Source organism: Podarcis tiliguerta, assembly GCF_965153285.1.
Source record: "Podarcis tiliguerta genome assembly, chromosome: 17".
NCBI classification, from domain to species: Eukaryota; Metazoa; Chordata; class Lepidosauria; order Squamata; family Lacertidae; genus Podarcis; species Podarcis tiliguerta.
Window position 1 is genome coordinate 3,507,776 of NC_139550.1, and position 13,355 is coordinate 3,521,130.

Here is a 13,355-nt window from a genome sequence, read left to right on the forward strand (position 1 = left end):
AACTCTTCCCAGTATGTCTTGCCCCAATGAGCTAGTTGTGAGGACTGAAGGCCCCCCCTTTCCACTGCTCTCTAAGGCTCCTCTTCACCCGGGGACCTCTTCATTCCTCTTTGTGTTCTGGGAGAACAGGGAGGAGGGGAGCTGGTCACAGCAGCAGGAGGAGACCCTTTGGCTGCTTCAGCAGTCTGCCTCATCTCTGCCCCTTGGCCCCAAACCTCTGCAGCCTCCGCTTCTGCCTCTGATTCTGGACTGCTCTCTGCCCCAGACTCTTCCTGCTCACCAAACCCTGTTGCCTCTTCAGCTTCCGACACCGCCTCCTCCACGTCTGCCCTGTCTTCTTCCTCTGACCACTCATCCTCCTCCCACCACCATTCCCCTGGCTGTGAGCCTTCTATCCCTGGGAGTTCCCTTGGGGGTTCCCCAGCTGCTGCCTCCCACCGACTCCTCTGCATCCAGCCAGTCCATGACACAGGCAACAATGACGGCCATTTCCACAGCCCCACCACCACCAACTCGGTTGCCAATTATAATGTCACAGTTGTAGACGCTGCAGCAGACTCCTCGCAGAAAAGCTATCAATTAACACTGAGCAACGTCTGGAACAGCCTGATGACATTGTGGAACCCATTTCTCACTTGCCCTTCCCCCACACAGAGCAGAGTACAAGCACGATCCCAGAGACATACGACGACATTGCCTTCACCAGAGCTTCCCATGGCCCAGTGATCTGGAAGATTGCATGTACAACCCAGAGGCTTCGTAATAAGACAGCTTGAGTTCTGCTGGGGTGCCAATGTTTCCATATACACAATGCTCATAACATTTAGCATGTCCATTTTGTTGATTGCATAAAGACAGCAAAATTTTGAGTCACACCCCTTTGCTGTAACTAGGCCCTCCAGATGTTAATTTCATGGCACATGCCTGATGATTCACGCTCAGTATGCTATCAGGATAGTCCTACACAATCCCATTTTCAATATTACTCTCACCTGCAAAAGTTTTGTGGCCGCCGAGACCACATAACACCAGTCCTGAAAGACCTACATTGGCGTCCAGTACGTTTTCGAGCACAATTCAAAGTGTTGGTGCTGACCTTTAAAGCCCTAAACGGCCTTGGCCTAGTATACCTAAAGGAGCTTCTCCACCCCATTCATTCAGCCCAGACATTGAGGTCCAGCTTAGAGGGCCTTCTGGTGGTTCCGTTACTGCAAGAAGTGAAACTTCAGGGAACCAGGCAGAGGGCCTTCTCGGTAGTGGCACCCGCCCTGTGGAACGCCCTCCCATCAGAGGTCAAGGAATTAAAAAACTGACTTTTAGAAGACATCTGAAGGCAGCCCTGTTTAGGGAAGTTGTTAATGTTTGATGTTTTGTTGCTTTTTATTATTATTATAATTAATATTCTGTTGGGAGCCGCCCATAGCTTTTCATGCCACAAATTGTTGGGGCTTGTTGTTGTTTTGTCCTGCTTTTGTTGCTCTCTAGCCCCTCCCAACAGCAATAATGTAGTAGCATTAGGGATGCATTGCATATTGACTAATAAAGCAGAACAAATCCCATGCTAGTGCACTGTTGTTATGTGAAAAACATTTTGCAGAATATACCTGCAACAAAACACGAGAAAAAATTGTGGGTAGCTGGGGGTCCTAACCAGGGAGTTAGCTTACCAGACCTTCAAAGTGTCCCTATTTTCCAGGGATTTACAGAATCCACCCCAGTTTCTGATTTGATTCCGGAATGTCCCACTTTTCCTTAAGACATATGACAGAATGTGCCTTCCTTTTGCTTACATTTCCAGCAGATATTTGCACTTATACATTTTTGCAAGCTTCAAAAGGTAAAGGGACCCCTGACCATTAGGTCCAGTCCTGATCGACTCTGGGGTTGCGGCGCTCATCTCGCTTTATTGGCCGAGGGAGCCGACGTACACCTTCCGGGTCATGTGGCCAGCATGACTAAGCTGCTTCTGGCGAACCAGAGCAGCGCATGGAAACACCGTTTACCTTCCCACTGGAGCGGTCCCTATTTATCTACTTGCACTTTGATGTGCTTTCGAACTGCTAGGTTGGCAGGAGCAGGGACCGAGCAACGGGAGCTCACCCCGTCGTGGGGATTCGAACCACCGACCTTCTGCTCGGCAAGTCCTAGGCTCTGTGGTTTAACCCACAGTGCCACCCGCGTCCCTGTTGCAAGCTCACTAGGAGTCAAATACCACCGGTACATCATTTTCATATAATTTTCTTTCAGCGTACAACATGCTGAGAATTTCACCACCGCCCAAGCCTCCCTTACCTGGATTGTGCAGCGGTGCCTGGCAGCAACAATGGCAGATTCTGATGAGATCTTGTTAGATCTCACTGAGCTCTTGCACGATCTTTCAGAGCTCATGAGATCTTGTGAGATTTCAGGAAGATCTCACAAGATCTTGCTAGCCTAAAACTGCTATTAAACCAACTAGATTTAGTAGGATTATGCATAGGGTTTCCATGTTGGGTTGCAGCTAGCACGGTCGGCAGGTTAAGGTCCTGGCACTTACATGACCTTCCATTACTGACATTGCTGGTGCTGGCAGGGTTGAGTAAGGTTGGCACAGTGCAAACACACCGGTGCAGCCAAACTGGCGCTCATGCCAGTGTGTTCACACCACATCAACCTCACCTCCTTCCTCCTCTACCTTCTTGTAAGCCACAGTGATGTCAGCGTTGGGAGATATGCTAAGTGCCTCCCCCAACCAAATGCTACTGGTTGTGGGTAGCCTATAATTTTAAAAGATTCCACCTTCTGCCCAAGTAGTGTTTACAAGCGGCTGTTGTAGCTATGCTTTTAACAGCAGTTCGACATGCAGGCATAGGGTGATATTCAATTAAATAATTGTATGAGTGGACCACAATGGGACTTTCCTCCCTCTCTTCCCCCTGTGATCCCCCTAAATCCTTTGTACAGGTTCCCCCAAACCCAGATTTGGGGACAGTGCAGGGTTGTACTTGTCCGACCTGAGGGGCTCATCTTCCAGCATCATAACTTTTATATGCGTGTTGTCTTTGTCCATGGAGTTTTCTTGGCAGGGATACTGGAGTGGCTTGCCGGTTCCTCCTCCAGGTGGATCACATTTGGTCAAAACTCTCCACTATGACCTGTCCATCTTGGGTGGCCCTGCACGGCATAGCTCATAGCTTCTCTGAGTTCTTCAAGCCCCTTCGCCACGGCAAGGCAGTGATCCATGAATGGGAATAATGGAGTAGGACATCCCTATTTTCATTGAAGAAATGTTGGAGGGTATGCAGTAAGATTCCAATAATCAAAATGTGATTTGGCTAGGAGAGAAACCCTTGTTGAGAGGCGAGGCAGGCAAGGGGAAGGATTCCCTGCACTTGACTCTCTTGCCCTCTTCTCTCCTTAAATGTCACTGCCATCTTCCCACTTGCAAAACGATTGTAGCAAAAATCTGTGTTGAAACAAACATCTAATTTGGACCCCCGGGTGAAGGCAGACTTTGCCTTTGTGTTCATTGTTTGCAACTGTGTTTTCTCTTCACCCACATACGCATCTAGCATGGCAACTCAAAACACTGAGTCAGTGCGCACTTCCAGACTGTCTCTATTTTTGGTGAGGATTCAGTCACATGCCAGCAGATCCGGGCTATGCAATTAAAATGGATTTGAAGCTCACGAGCAACAAACCTGCTTCCTCCAAAAACCAGACTTTTTGCAACAAGGAAAGTGACAGTGAAATGCACTGGAAAGTGTAAGGTGATATTTTCTTGACACAACATCATCTAACCTCCCAGAAAGCAAGCCAGAACAAGGGCTCCTTAAATAACCACAGCACAAGGTTTGGGCAAACAAAGCAGGACGAGGGCTCAGTGAACATGTCATTTGCTGCAATTTCTTTCTAGCTCTCTGACTCTTGCTACGCCCACTGTGATGCCCACCAGTTTGGGGGTGGGGAATAGAATGTGGAGGTAGAGAGGGATACTTTGGTGATGACATCAATGCTAGGAAACAGATTCCCACTGCAATTTTTTCAGTTGAAACATACTGAAAATGTTGTTGTTGTTTAGTCGTTTGGTCAAACTCATGCTGGTAGCTTCGGGAACACTGTCCCACCATCTCGTCCTCTGTCGTCCCCTTCTCCTTGTGCCCTCCATCTTTCCCAACATCAGGGTCTTTTCCAGGGAGTCTTCTCTTCTCATGAGGTGGCCAATGTCTTGGAGCCTCAGCTTCAGGATCTGTCCTTCCAGGGCTGATTTCCTTCAGAATGGAGAGGTTTGATCTTCTTGCAGTCCATGGGACTCTCAAGAGTCTCCTCCAGCACCATAATTCAAAAGCATCAATTCTTTGGCGATCTGACTTCTTTATGGTCCAGCTCTCACTTCCATATATCACTACTGGGAAAACCATAGCTTTAACTATACGGACCTTTGTTGGCAAGGTGATGTCTCTGCTTTTTAAGATGCTGTCTAGGTTTGTCATTGCTTTTCTCCCAAGAAGCAGGCATCTTTTAATTTCGTGGTTGCTGTCACCATCTGCAGTGATCATGGAGCCCAAGAAAGTAAAATCTCTCACTGCCTCCATTTCTAAATGCGGAGAAGCAATTCCTCCTGTCCCAGGACAAAAGATATGTGCATGTACGTTGTAGGGAGGAATAAGACAGCCAAACAATGTGGGCCCCTCTTAAAACTGGGAGTAACATGGGCAATGAAACGGAGAGAGCAAAATGTGGATGCAGCAGGAAGAAGAAGGGTTTGGACTTGATATCCTGCCTTTCACTCCCCTTAAGGAGTCTCAAAGCGGCTAACATTCTCCTTTCCCTCCCTCCCCCACAACAAACACTCTGTGAGGTGAGTGAGGCTAAGAAACTTCAGAGAAGTGTGACTAGCCCAAGGTCACCCAGCAGCTGCATGTGGAGGAGCGGGGAAGCGAACCCGGTTCACCAGATTACGAGTCCACTGCTCTTAATCACTACACCATGCTGGAGCACTGAGGAAGCACGGAACAACTGACACAGCAGGATAGTGTGCGGATGGCTCAAGATACACCCACGTCAAATGTGTTTTTAATGCATCGGCAACATGTTGCTGCATACATTAGCAATAAAACAACAGGCTGGAATGGGCCCAAAGTCTCCCCTGGAGTAGGTGTAAGTGTGAGAAGCATGTTGATTCGTTTAGATCATCCCTGATCCATGACACCACATTGTGTGTTTATCTAATCTCTCACCTTCCGACATAATTTCACACATAACCGAGCAGCAAGTTCAGGGCTGCCACCAAGTGTGTACTCCACAAAGACCCACAGCCAAGCACCAGTCTGACATGATAAATGTGTTTTCATTTGTCTAGAATCTAAGACCACTTTGTCATATTTACCTTTTTAGAACTCACTTTAAAATTTTTTTTAAAAACCCTACTTGCACATCTTAAGAACAACTTGGTTCCCTCATGTTAACATCTCCACTGCCCTTCTGCATAATTTTCAGAAGTGTTTTGCTTGCTCTCTCACCATTCACCCCAATTTCCAGGATCCTTCTCCTTTGCCTTCTCAGAAGGCTTCTCTGCCTTTGCATCGTCTGGATATTTGCTCTTTTATTGACCTTTCCTTTGGTTGGATTTTCGAATTCGCTCTGTGCTCTTCCAGAGGATAATAAGCACACACACACTCAGAATTTGGAAAGAACTGGAGATGCCTGAATAACTGAAGACGCCTCCAAGAAAGAAGTTGAACTCCTGGAAGAAGACGGACAGGCTTTTGCCCTGACATGCATAGAAGAATATCTATAAAGATGTGCATTTTAGAAGTGGTGATGGCCCTTGGCGAATCAGCAGAACAGAGAAGAGAGGGCTGCATTTCCTTTGAAACTGCCTACGGAAAGAGCCAAGCACAGTATGGATTAGCAGGGCGTGATTTGTCAATACGGTTTCTATGTGTCCTAAGAGAGCTTCAGATGAAAGAGTTGGAGAAAGGCAGAGAAGCCGAGATAATCCGCAACATCAAAACTCTTTGTGTTTGTGAAGCCAAAGGGCTCAAACATACATGCAAACATGCCTCACATAAAACAGGAGTGCTGCCAGTTACAGGCTGACAACAGCTATACACTCAAGAGACATGAAATGGCTTCCATTATCTTAAAGCCAGACTTCTCCGAAAGCTGACTGTACAGCCTTTGCCCTACCTACTGCCCTGGCTTTGAGGAATTTGGCTCCTCAGTTGTCAGAATGTACTATGAATATAGTTTTGAAAGTGTGTAAATGAAACTTGTAGAAAATAGTGCCAGAGTTGAGGGTCGGGGAAAGTGGTATCTCAGCATTCATGTCGCAGGCACTATCTGGGTAAAGACTGTGCCTGTGTGATAGAGAGACAGTGTGGTACAGTGGTTAAAGTGTTGGACTAGAACTGGGGAGATCCGAGTTCAAATCGCCACTCAGCCATGAAGCTTGGGCCAGTCACTGTTCCTCAGCCTAAGCGACTCACAGGGATGTAGTGAGGAGAGCTCTGTGTGCCTGTGAGCTCCTTGGAGGAAATGGGGGATATAAATCTAATAATAATAATGATGATGTAAACTCATCTGGCTAAAGCATCGCATTTTCTGCAGCAGCAGGGACTCCAGCCCTTGTTAGGGAAAATGGCGGAAGGCCACTGAAACCAGCTGACATAAAAACACGTTGAGCTGTAGCCAAAACGGTTTTCGTCTGTTGTTGCTGCAATGAAATCTAAAACAATTTCGCTGTTTTTATTGCATATTTCATTTGTTGTTATCTTTTAAGAGGCCCAGGGCTGTTGCGGGGGGGGGGGGGACTCAGGGAATAGGCCCACAACACAAATTAGTATAAACTTTCCCTATGCTAATTTACATGCATATGTGCAGATTTAGGAAATTAAGATGGTATGTGGTCCCAATGGCTTTGCTGCATACCATGTAAGCAAAAGTATTAACAAATGGTTTAAAGTAGGGGGGGGGGAGGGACAGGGGAGCCAGTACTCAGAGTAAGAGGGTCAGTCACCTGCGGAGCTCCTCCTTGTTATGGCCATTAGATATCTCAGCTACACGGGGCACACATTACATAACCCTCTAATTCTTCCAGAAGCTGCTTCAATGTACACAACGCCAAGAGACAGAAGCACTTTATTCAACTGATGACTTGCCAAGCCCTTATTCTGCCCCAATTACTTACTAGGTTTTTTACATGTGATGCAAAAGGGAGCAAAAAAAAAAAAGGGGGGGGGAGAAGGATCCCAAGTGGCCTAAACTGGCAGTTATTTCACTTACGCAGTTTTCTGAAGTGTAACAAATTCTGTAACATAACAGCTGTGGCCTGGTGATGATGAGTAAAAGGTAATTAGCTCCCCATCTATTTCTGCTTCCATCTTCTGTTCTAGCTATAAGTTCTGCAAAGTGGCTGGTCTGCCTGCCTGTTCTCTATGCGTTCAGAAACCTCTGGAGATATCGTTGCCCAGTTGGATGAGGCGGCTCCTGAGGTGGACGAGTTGGCTCTTGTCTATGTTTGGATACCGTCGGTGCCATTTGGAATTGAGATGGCAGACAGAAACGCTCCAACATGTGCCGATTCAGACACCTCCAGAAATGCTGTTTCTCAGTTTGGCATGTTGGATCCCAAGGTCAAGGAGCAGGTTTCGGTTTAACACTGGAAACAGTTTGAAGCCATTTTTGAATCGCCTTTGGCTTGCATGGGGAGCGGGTGGCACTGTGGGTTAAACCACAGAGCCTAGGGCTTGTCGATCAGAAGGTTGGCAGTTTGAATTCCCGCAATGGGGTGAGCTCCCGTTGCTCGGTCCCTGCTCCTGCCAACCTAGCAGTTCGAAAGCACATCCAAGTGCAAGTAGATAAATAAGTACCACTCCGGCGGGAAGGTAAACGGCGTTTCCATGCACTGCTCTGGTTCGCCAGAAGTGGCTTAGTCATGCTGGCCACATGACCCGGAAGCTGTACGCTGGCTCCCTCGGCCAATAAAGCGAGATGAGCACTCCAACCCCAGAGTTGGCCACGACTGGACCTAATGGTCAGGGATCCCTTTACCTTTACCCTTGGCTGATGCAGGGGGTGGTTGGGGTGGCAAGTGTGGAGGGTCAGGCAGGGGAACTGCTCATTACCCTAGAAACCAACAAATTACACTCCCCATTAATATCTGGGGAACAGAGGGGAGCTTTCCTTAGAATTCCCAAGCAATGCCAGGTGTTTCCAGCTAATTCAGAAATAAACGCCGGCTGAAGCTGAAGAGGCTAACACTCCAGCAATGATGTACACCTGCCTGGGAGTAAGCTCCACAGTGACCCAGGCTGGCCCAGGACATTTTGCCGCCTGAAGCAAAGGACACAATGGTGCCCCCTCCCTGCCACCTCTGTTTCAAATGCAGAAGCCACCTGGCCTGGCCAGCTCTGGGGACGGGATAGCGTTCACCACCACACAGCAGTAATCTAGTTTCATAGAATCATAGAGTTGGAAGAGACCACAAGGGCCCTCGAGTCCAACCCCCTGCCAAGCAGGAAACACCATCAGAGCACTCCTGACATATGGTTGTCAAGCCTCTGCTTAAAGACCTCCAAAGAAGGAGACTCCACCACACTCCTTGGCAGCAAATTCCACTGTCGAACGGCTCTTACTGTCAGGAAGTTCTTCCTAATGTTTAGGTGGAATCTTCTTTCTTGTAGTTTGGATCCATTGCTCCGTGTCCGCTTCTCTGGAGCAGCAGAAAACAACCTTTCTCCCTCCTCTATGTGACATCCTTTTATATAATTGAACATGGCTATCATATCACCCCTTAACCTCCTCTTCTCCAGGCTAAACATGCCCAGTTTAAAGGGTGCAAGGCAGGCCACATGTTGCACACACAGCTCTGCCCTCTAACAGAGGGGGAAAGCCACAAAGCTCAAGAATGGTAGGGGAGTGTGACACTGCAGACTCACGGTGCCAGATTTAGGGCACTGCAGGCGGTTCACCCCCATAGGATGCCATGCTGAGGGGGCACAAAATTGAGAAGACCCATCAAGGAGGAGATCCATTCTGGGATGCCAAATTTTGGCCTCGGACCGGGTGCCATATTAGGAAAGATTACCAAAGTCCATGCCCTACGCCCCCCCCCCCCGAGTCTCACTCCAGCATCTTCCACCAGAGGCAGCTGCCTCACCCTGCCATATGGAAGGTGACTGAAGCCAGTGGTGCTTACTCCTGAGTAAACATGGATAAGATCAGGCTGCATGCAGGCGTGGGATCTCAGCCTTAGGTCGCAACCTTTACTACAGTGTACATCTTATGGAACCGAGGCTTCTGAGTGAATATGCACAAGATTCAGAGAATTTAAATGCCATATTCAGGTTGTAAATATCTGCCACCAATTCACCACCCTGGTGCTTTGTATTTCTAGTCTGACAATTTAAGGCTTTAAAATAAAATAAAATCTGCTTATAATATTTTTTCAGATAATCTTTAAATTTTCCCCAGTCCTCCTCAATTGTTTCTTTATCCAAATCTCGGATTCTGCCGGTCAGTTCAGCTATCTCCATGTAGTCCATCAACTGCGTCTGCCAGTCCTCCAGCGTGGGCAAATCTTGTGTCTTCCAACTCTTTGCAATGAGTATTCTTGCTGCTGTGCTAGCGTACATAAACAAAGTTCTATCTTTCTTTGACATTTTCTGGTCCACCATGCCCAACAGGAAGGCCTCTGGTTTCTTAGGAAAGGTATACCTAAATACCTTTTTCAATTCATTATAAATCATTTCCCAGAAGGCCTTCACTTTTGGGCAGGTCCACCAGAGATGGAAGAAAGTCCCCTCTGCTTCCTTACACTTCCAACATTTGTTGTCAGACAGGTGATGCATCTTGGCTAGCCTGACTGGGGTCATGTACCACCGGTATATCATTTTCATAATGTTTTCCTTCAAGGCACTAGATGCCGTGAATTTCATTCCGGTGTTCCATAACCTTTCCCAGTCTTCAAACATAATATTATGTCCAACATCCTGTGCCCATTTTATCATAGCAGATTTAACTGTCTCATCCTGTGTGTTCCACATAAGCAGCAAGTTATACATTCTAGATAAAATCTTGGTCTTTGGTTCTAACAATTCTGTCTCTAGTTTCGATTTCCCCTCCTGGAAACCAACCTTTTTATCCATTTTAAAAACCTCTTGAATTTGAGCATAATGTAACCAATCTCGCACCTTGTTTTTTAATTTGTCCTGGCTCTGCAACTTCCAACCGTCTCCAATTTTTTCAATTAATTCCCAATATTTCGGCCAATAGGCCTCCATATTGGGTCTTTTTCGAGCTTTGGCCTCCACCGGTGATAGCCACCTCGGTGTTTTACTCTCTAATAAGTCTTTATATTTCATCCAGACTGCAAAAATCGCTTTTCTGACAATATGGCTTTTAAACAATTTGTGAACTTTAACCTTGTCATACCATAGATATGCATGCCAACCAAATGCATTATCAAAACCTTCCAGATCTAGGACGTCGGTGTTTTCTAGCAAAAACCAATCTTTCAGCCAGCAGAAGGCTGCAGCTTCATAGTACAACCTCAAATCCGGCAGGGCAAACCCCCCTCTTTCTTTTGAATCAGTTAATATTTTATACTTTATTCGGGGCTTTTTGCCCTGCCAGACAAACTTAGATATATCCTTCTGCCATTTTCCAAAACATTCCTCTCTGTCCACGATCTGTAGGGTTTGAAACAAGAATAACATTTTCGGCAATACATTCATTTTAATTGCTGCAATCCTTCCCAACAAGGAAAGTTTCAATCTTGACCAAATTTCTAAATCCTTCTTTACTTCCAACCAGCATTTTTCATAATTGTCCTTAAATAAATTCAAATTTTTGGAAGACAAATAGATCCCTAGGTATTTCACTTTCTTTACCACATTTAATTCTGTTTCTCTCTGAAACCCCTCTGTTTCTGTAAGTGTCAAATTCTTGGTCAAAACCTTGGTTTTTTGTTTGTTCAACTTAAACCCCGCCACCTGACCAAACTCAGATATAAGTTCAAGAACTCTTTTTGTACTGGATTCTGGCTCCTGCAATGTCAAAACTAGGTCATCTGCAAAAGCTTTAAGTTTATATTGTTTCACTCCGACCTCTATCCCTTGTACCAGCCGGTCCTCCCTTATCATGTTCAATAGCACCTCCAGGACTGAAATAAATAAAAGAGGGGATAGAGGGCACCCTTGTCGTGTCCCTTTTTCAATTTTGAACTCCTCCGTCACCACATTGTTCACTATTAATTTGGCCTTTTGCTCTGAATAAATTGCTCGTAACCCATTTTCAAACCCCCGCCCCACTCCCATCCCTTCCAAGTTTTTCTTCATGAACATCCAAGATATATTGTCAAATGCTTTCTCCGCATCAACAAAAATTAACACCGCCCTTGTGTTCCTGTTAGTTTGTAAAAGTTCCAAAATATCGATGATGTTTCTGGTATTCTCATATAAATGTCTACCAGGGAGAAAGCCTGCTTGGTCTTTGTGAATTACTTCAATTAAAACTTTTTTAAGTCTACTTGCCAAAATGTCTGCAAATATTTTGTAATCCACATTCAGGAGTGAGATGGGGCGGTAGTTCTTGAGTTGAGTCTTTTCAGATTCTATCTTAGGTATCAATGTGATGAACGCTTCTTTCCACGTTTCTGGTGCCCTCTTCCCATCCATGATCTGGTTGCATACCTCCAACAAGGGTTGTGTTAAATAGTCTTTCAAAGTCTTGTAGTATTTGGAGGTAAGCCCATCCGGGCCTGGAGATTTGCCTAGTTGCATGTTCTGAATGGCACTTTCAATTTCCTGGGTGGTTATTGTAGAGTTCAAGATTGATCTTTTATCTTGAGTTATTTTTGATAGTCCATTTGTCTTTAAAAAATGATCTATCTCTGATTCTTTCTGAGGCCCCTGTACATAAAGTTCTTTAAAATATCTGTGGAAGCACTTCCTAATTTCCTCTGGTTTCTGCACCGTTCTTCCTTCAATCTCTAGATTTGTAACTGTATTCAACTTTTGTCTTTTTTTCAGCTGCCAAGCTAGCAGCTTTCCACATTTATTTGCTGATTCAAAGGATCTTTGCTTCATCTGTTTTATTTTCCATTCAATCTCCTGATTAATCAATTTTGAATATTCTGCTTGATGGAATTTAATTTCTCTCAACAGATCCTTTGACTTTGGTTTAGTTCTCAATTTTTTCTCTCCTTGATGTATTTTCTCCAGTATTTTATCTTTCTTTCCATTCCAGAGCTTCTTCTTAATTGTATTCTGTTGTATCAGAAACCCCCTCATGACAGCTTTGCTTGCGTCCCAGATCGTTCTTTTTTCTACTGTAGTATTCAAATTTATCTCAAAATAGTCCTTTAATGTTTTTTGGGCCTTTTTCACAATCTCTTGATCTCTTAAAAGAGTGTCATTCATTCTCCATCTGAAGGAACCGGTTTGAGTAAATCTGAGATCTAATTTCAGAGCGTTGTGGTCGGAGCATGTTTTTGGGCAGATTTCCACCTTTTTAGTCTTGGGTGCCAGCCCCCTGGAGGTCCAGATTTGGTCGATCCTTGACCAGGACAGGTGGGCCTCAGAGAAGAAAGTTCCTTCTTTACCTAGGGGGTTCTTTGTCCTCCATATATCAATCAAATCCAGATTGTCAGTCATTTCAAAAAAAGTTTTAGGCAGTCTGCCGTCTGATGTTAGATTTTGGTTATAAGACTTATCCATATGTGTAGACACCACTCCATTCATGTCTCCCATCATTATGATGTTAGCATAGTCCAGATAGTCCAGCAGCGTCTCATGCAGCTTCTTGAAAAATTCTGATTTCCCGTCGTTTGGAGCATAAATTCCTAGTATCAATATTTTTTCTCCTTGGGTCTGGATTTCAATTGCCAGAATTCTTCCATATTCATCTTTGAATAAAAATTTAGGTATCAGGCTCTCCTTAGCATAAATCACCACTCCTCTTTTCTTTACCTTGTCTGAGGAAATAAACTCTTGGCCTAGTCTTTTGTTGACCAAAACTTTCCTGTGGAGCCTGGTCACATGGGTTTCTTGTAAACAAATAATATCCAATTGTTCTTTCTTCAATATATGAAACAGTTTCCTTCTTTTCTCCGGGGAATTTCCGCCATTTATATTCCAACTGAGTAGCTGCAGAGACATCCTGAACTATTCTGTTACACCTAGAGCGGTGTATCTTCTTTTTCCTCTAATTCCGAGGGTTTAGGCGTCCCTCCGCCTGCTGGCAGAGTGGGTCCTGGTTTAAGTATAGGCCAAAGGGCTGCTGCTTCTTTTTGGAGATCTTCTCCGTGGTCGTGCTGGAACTTTTGTAGATCCTCTGGTAATCTTATTTTAACCTTCTTCTGTTTCTAAGTA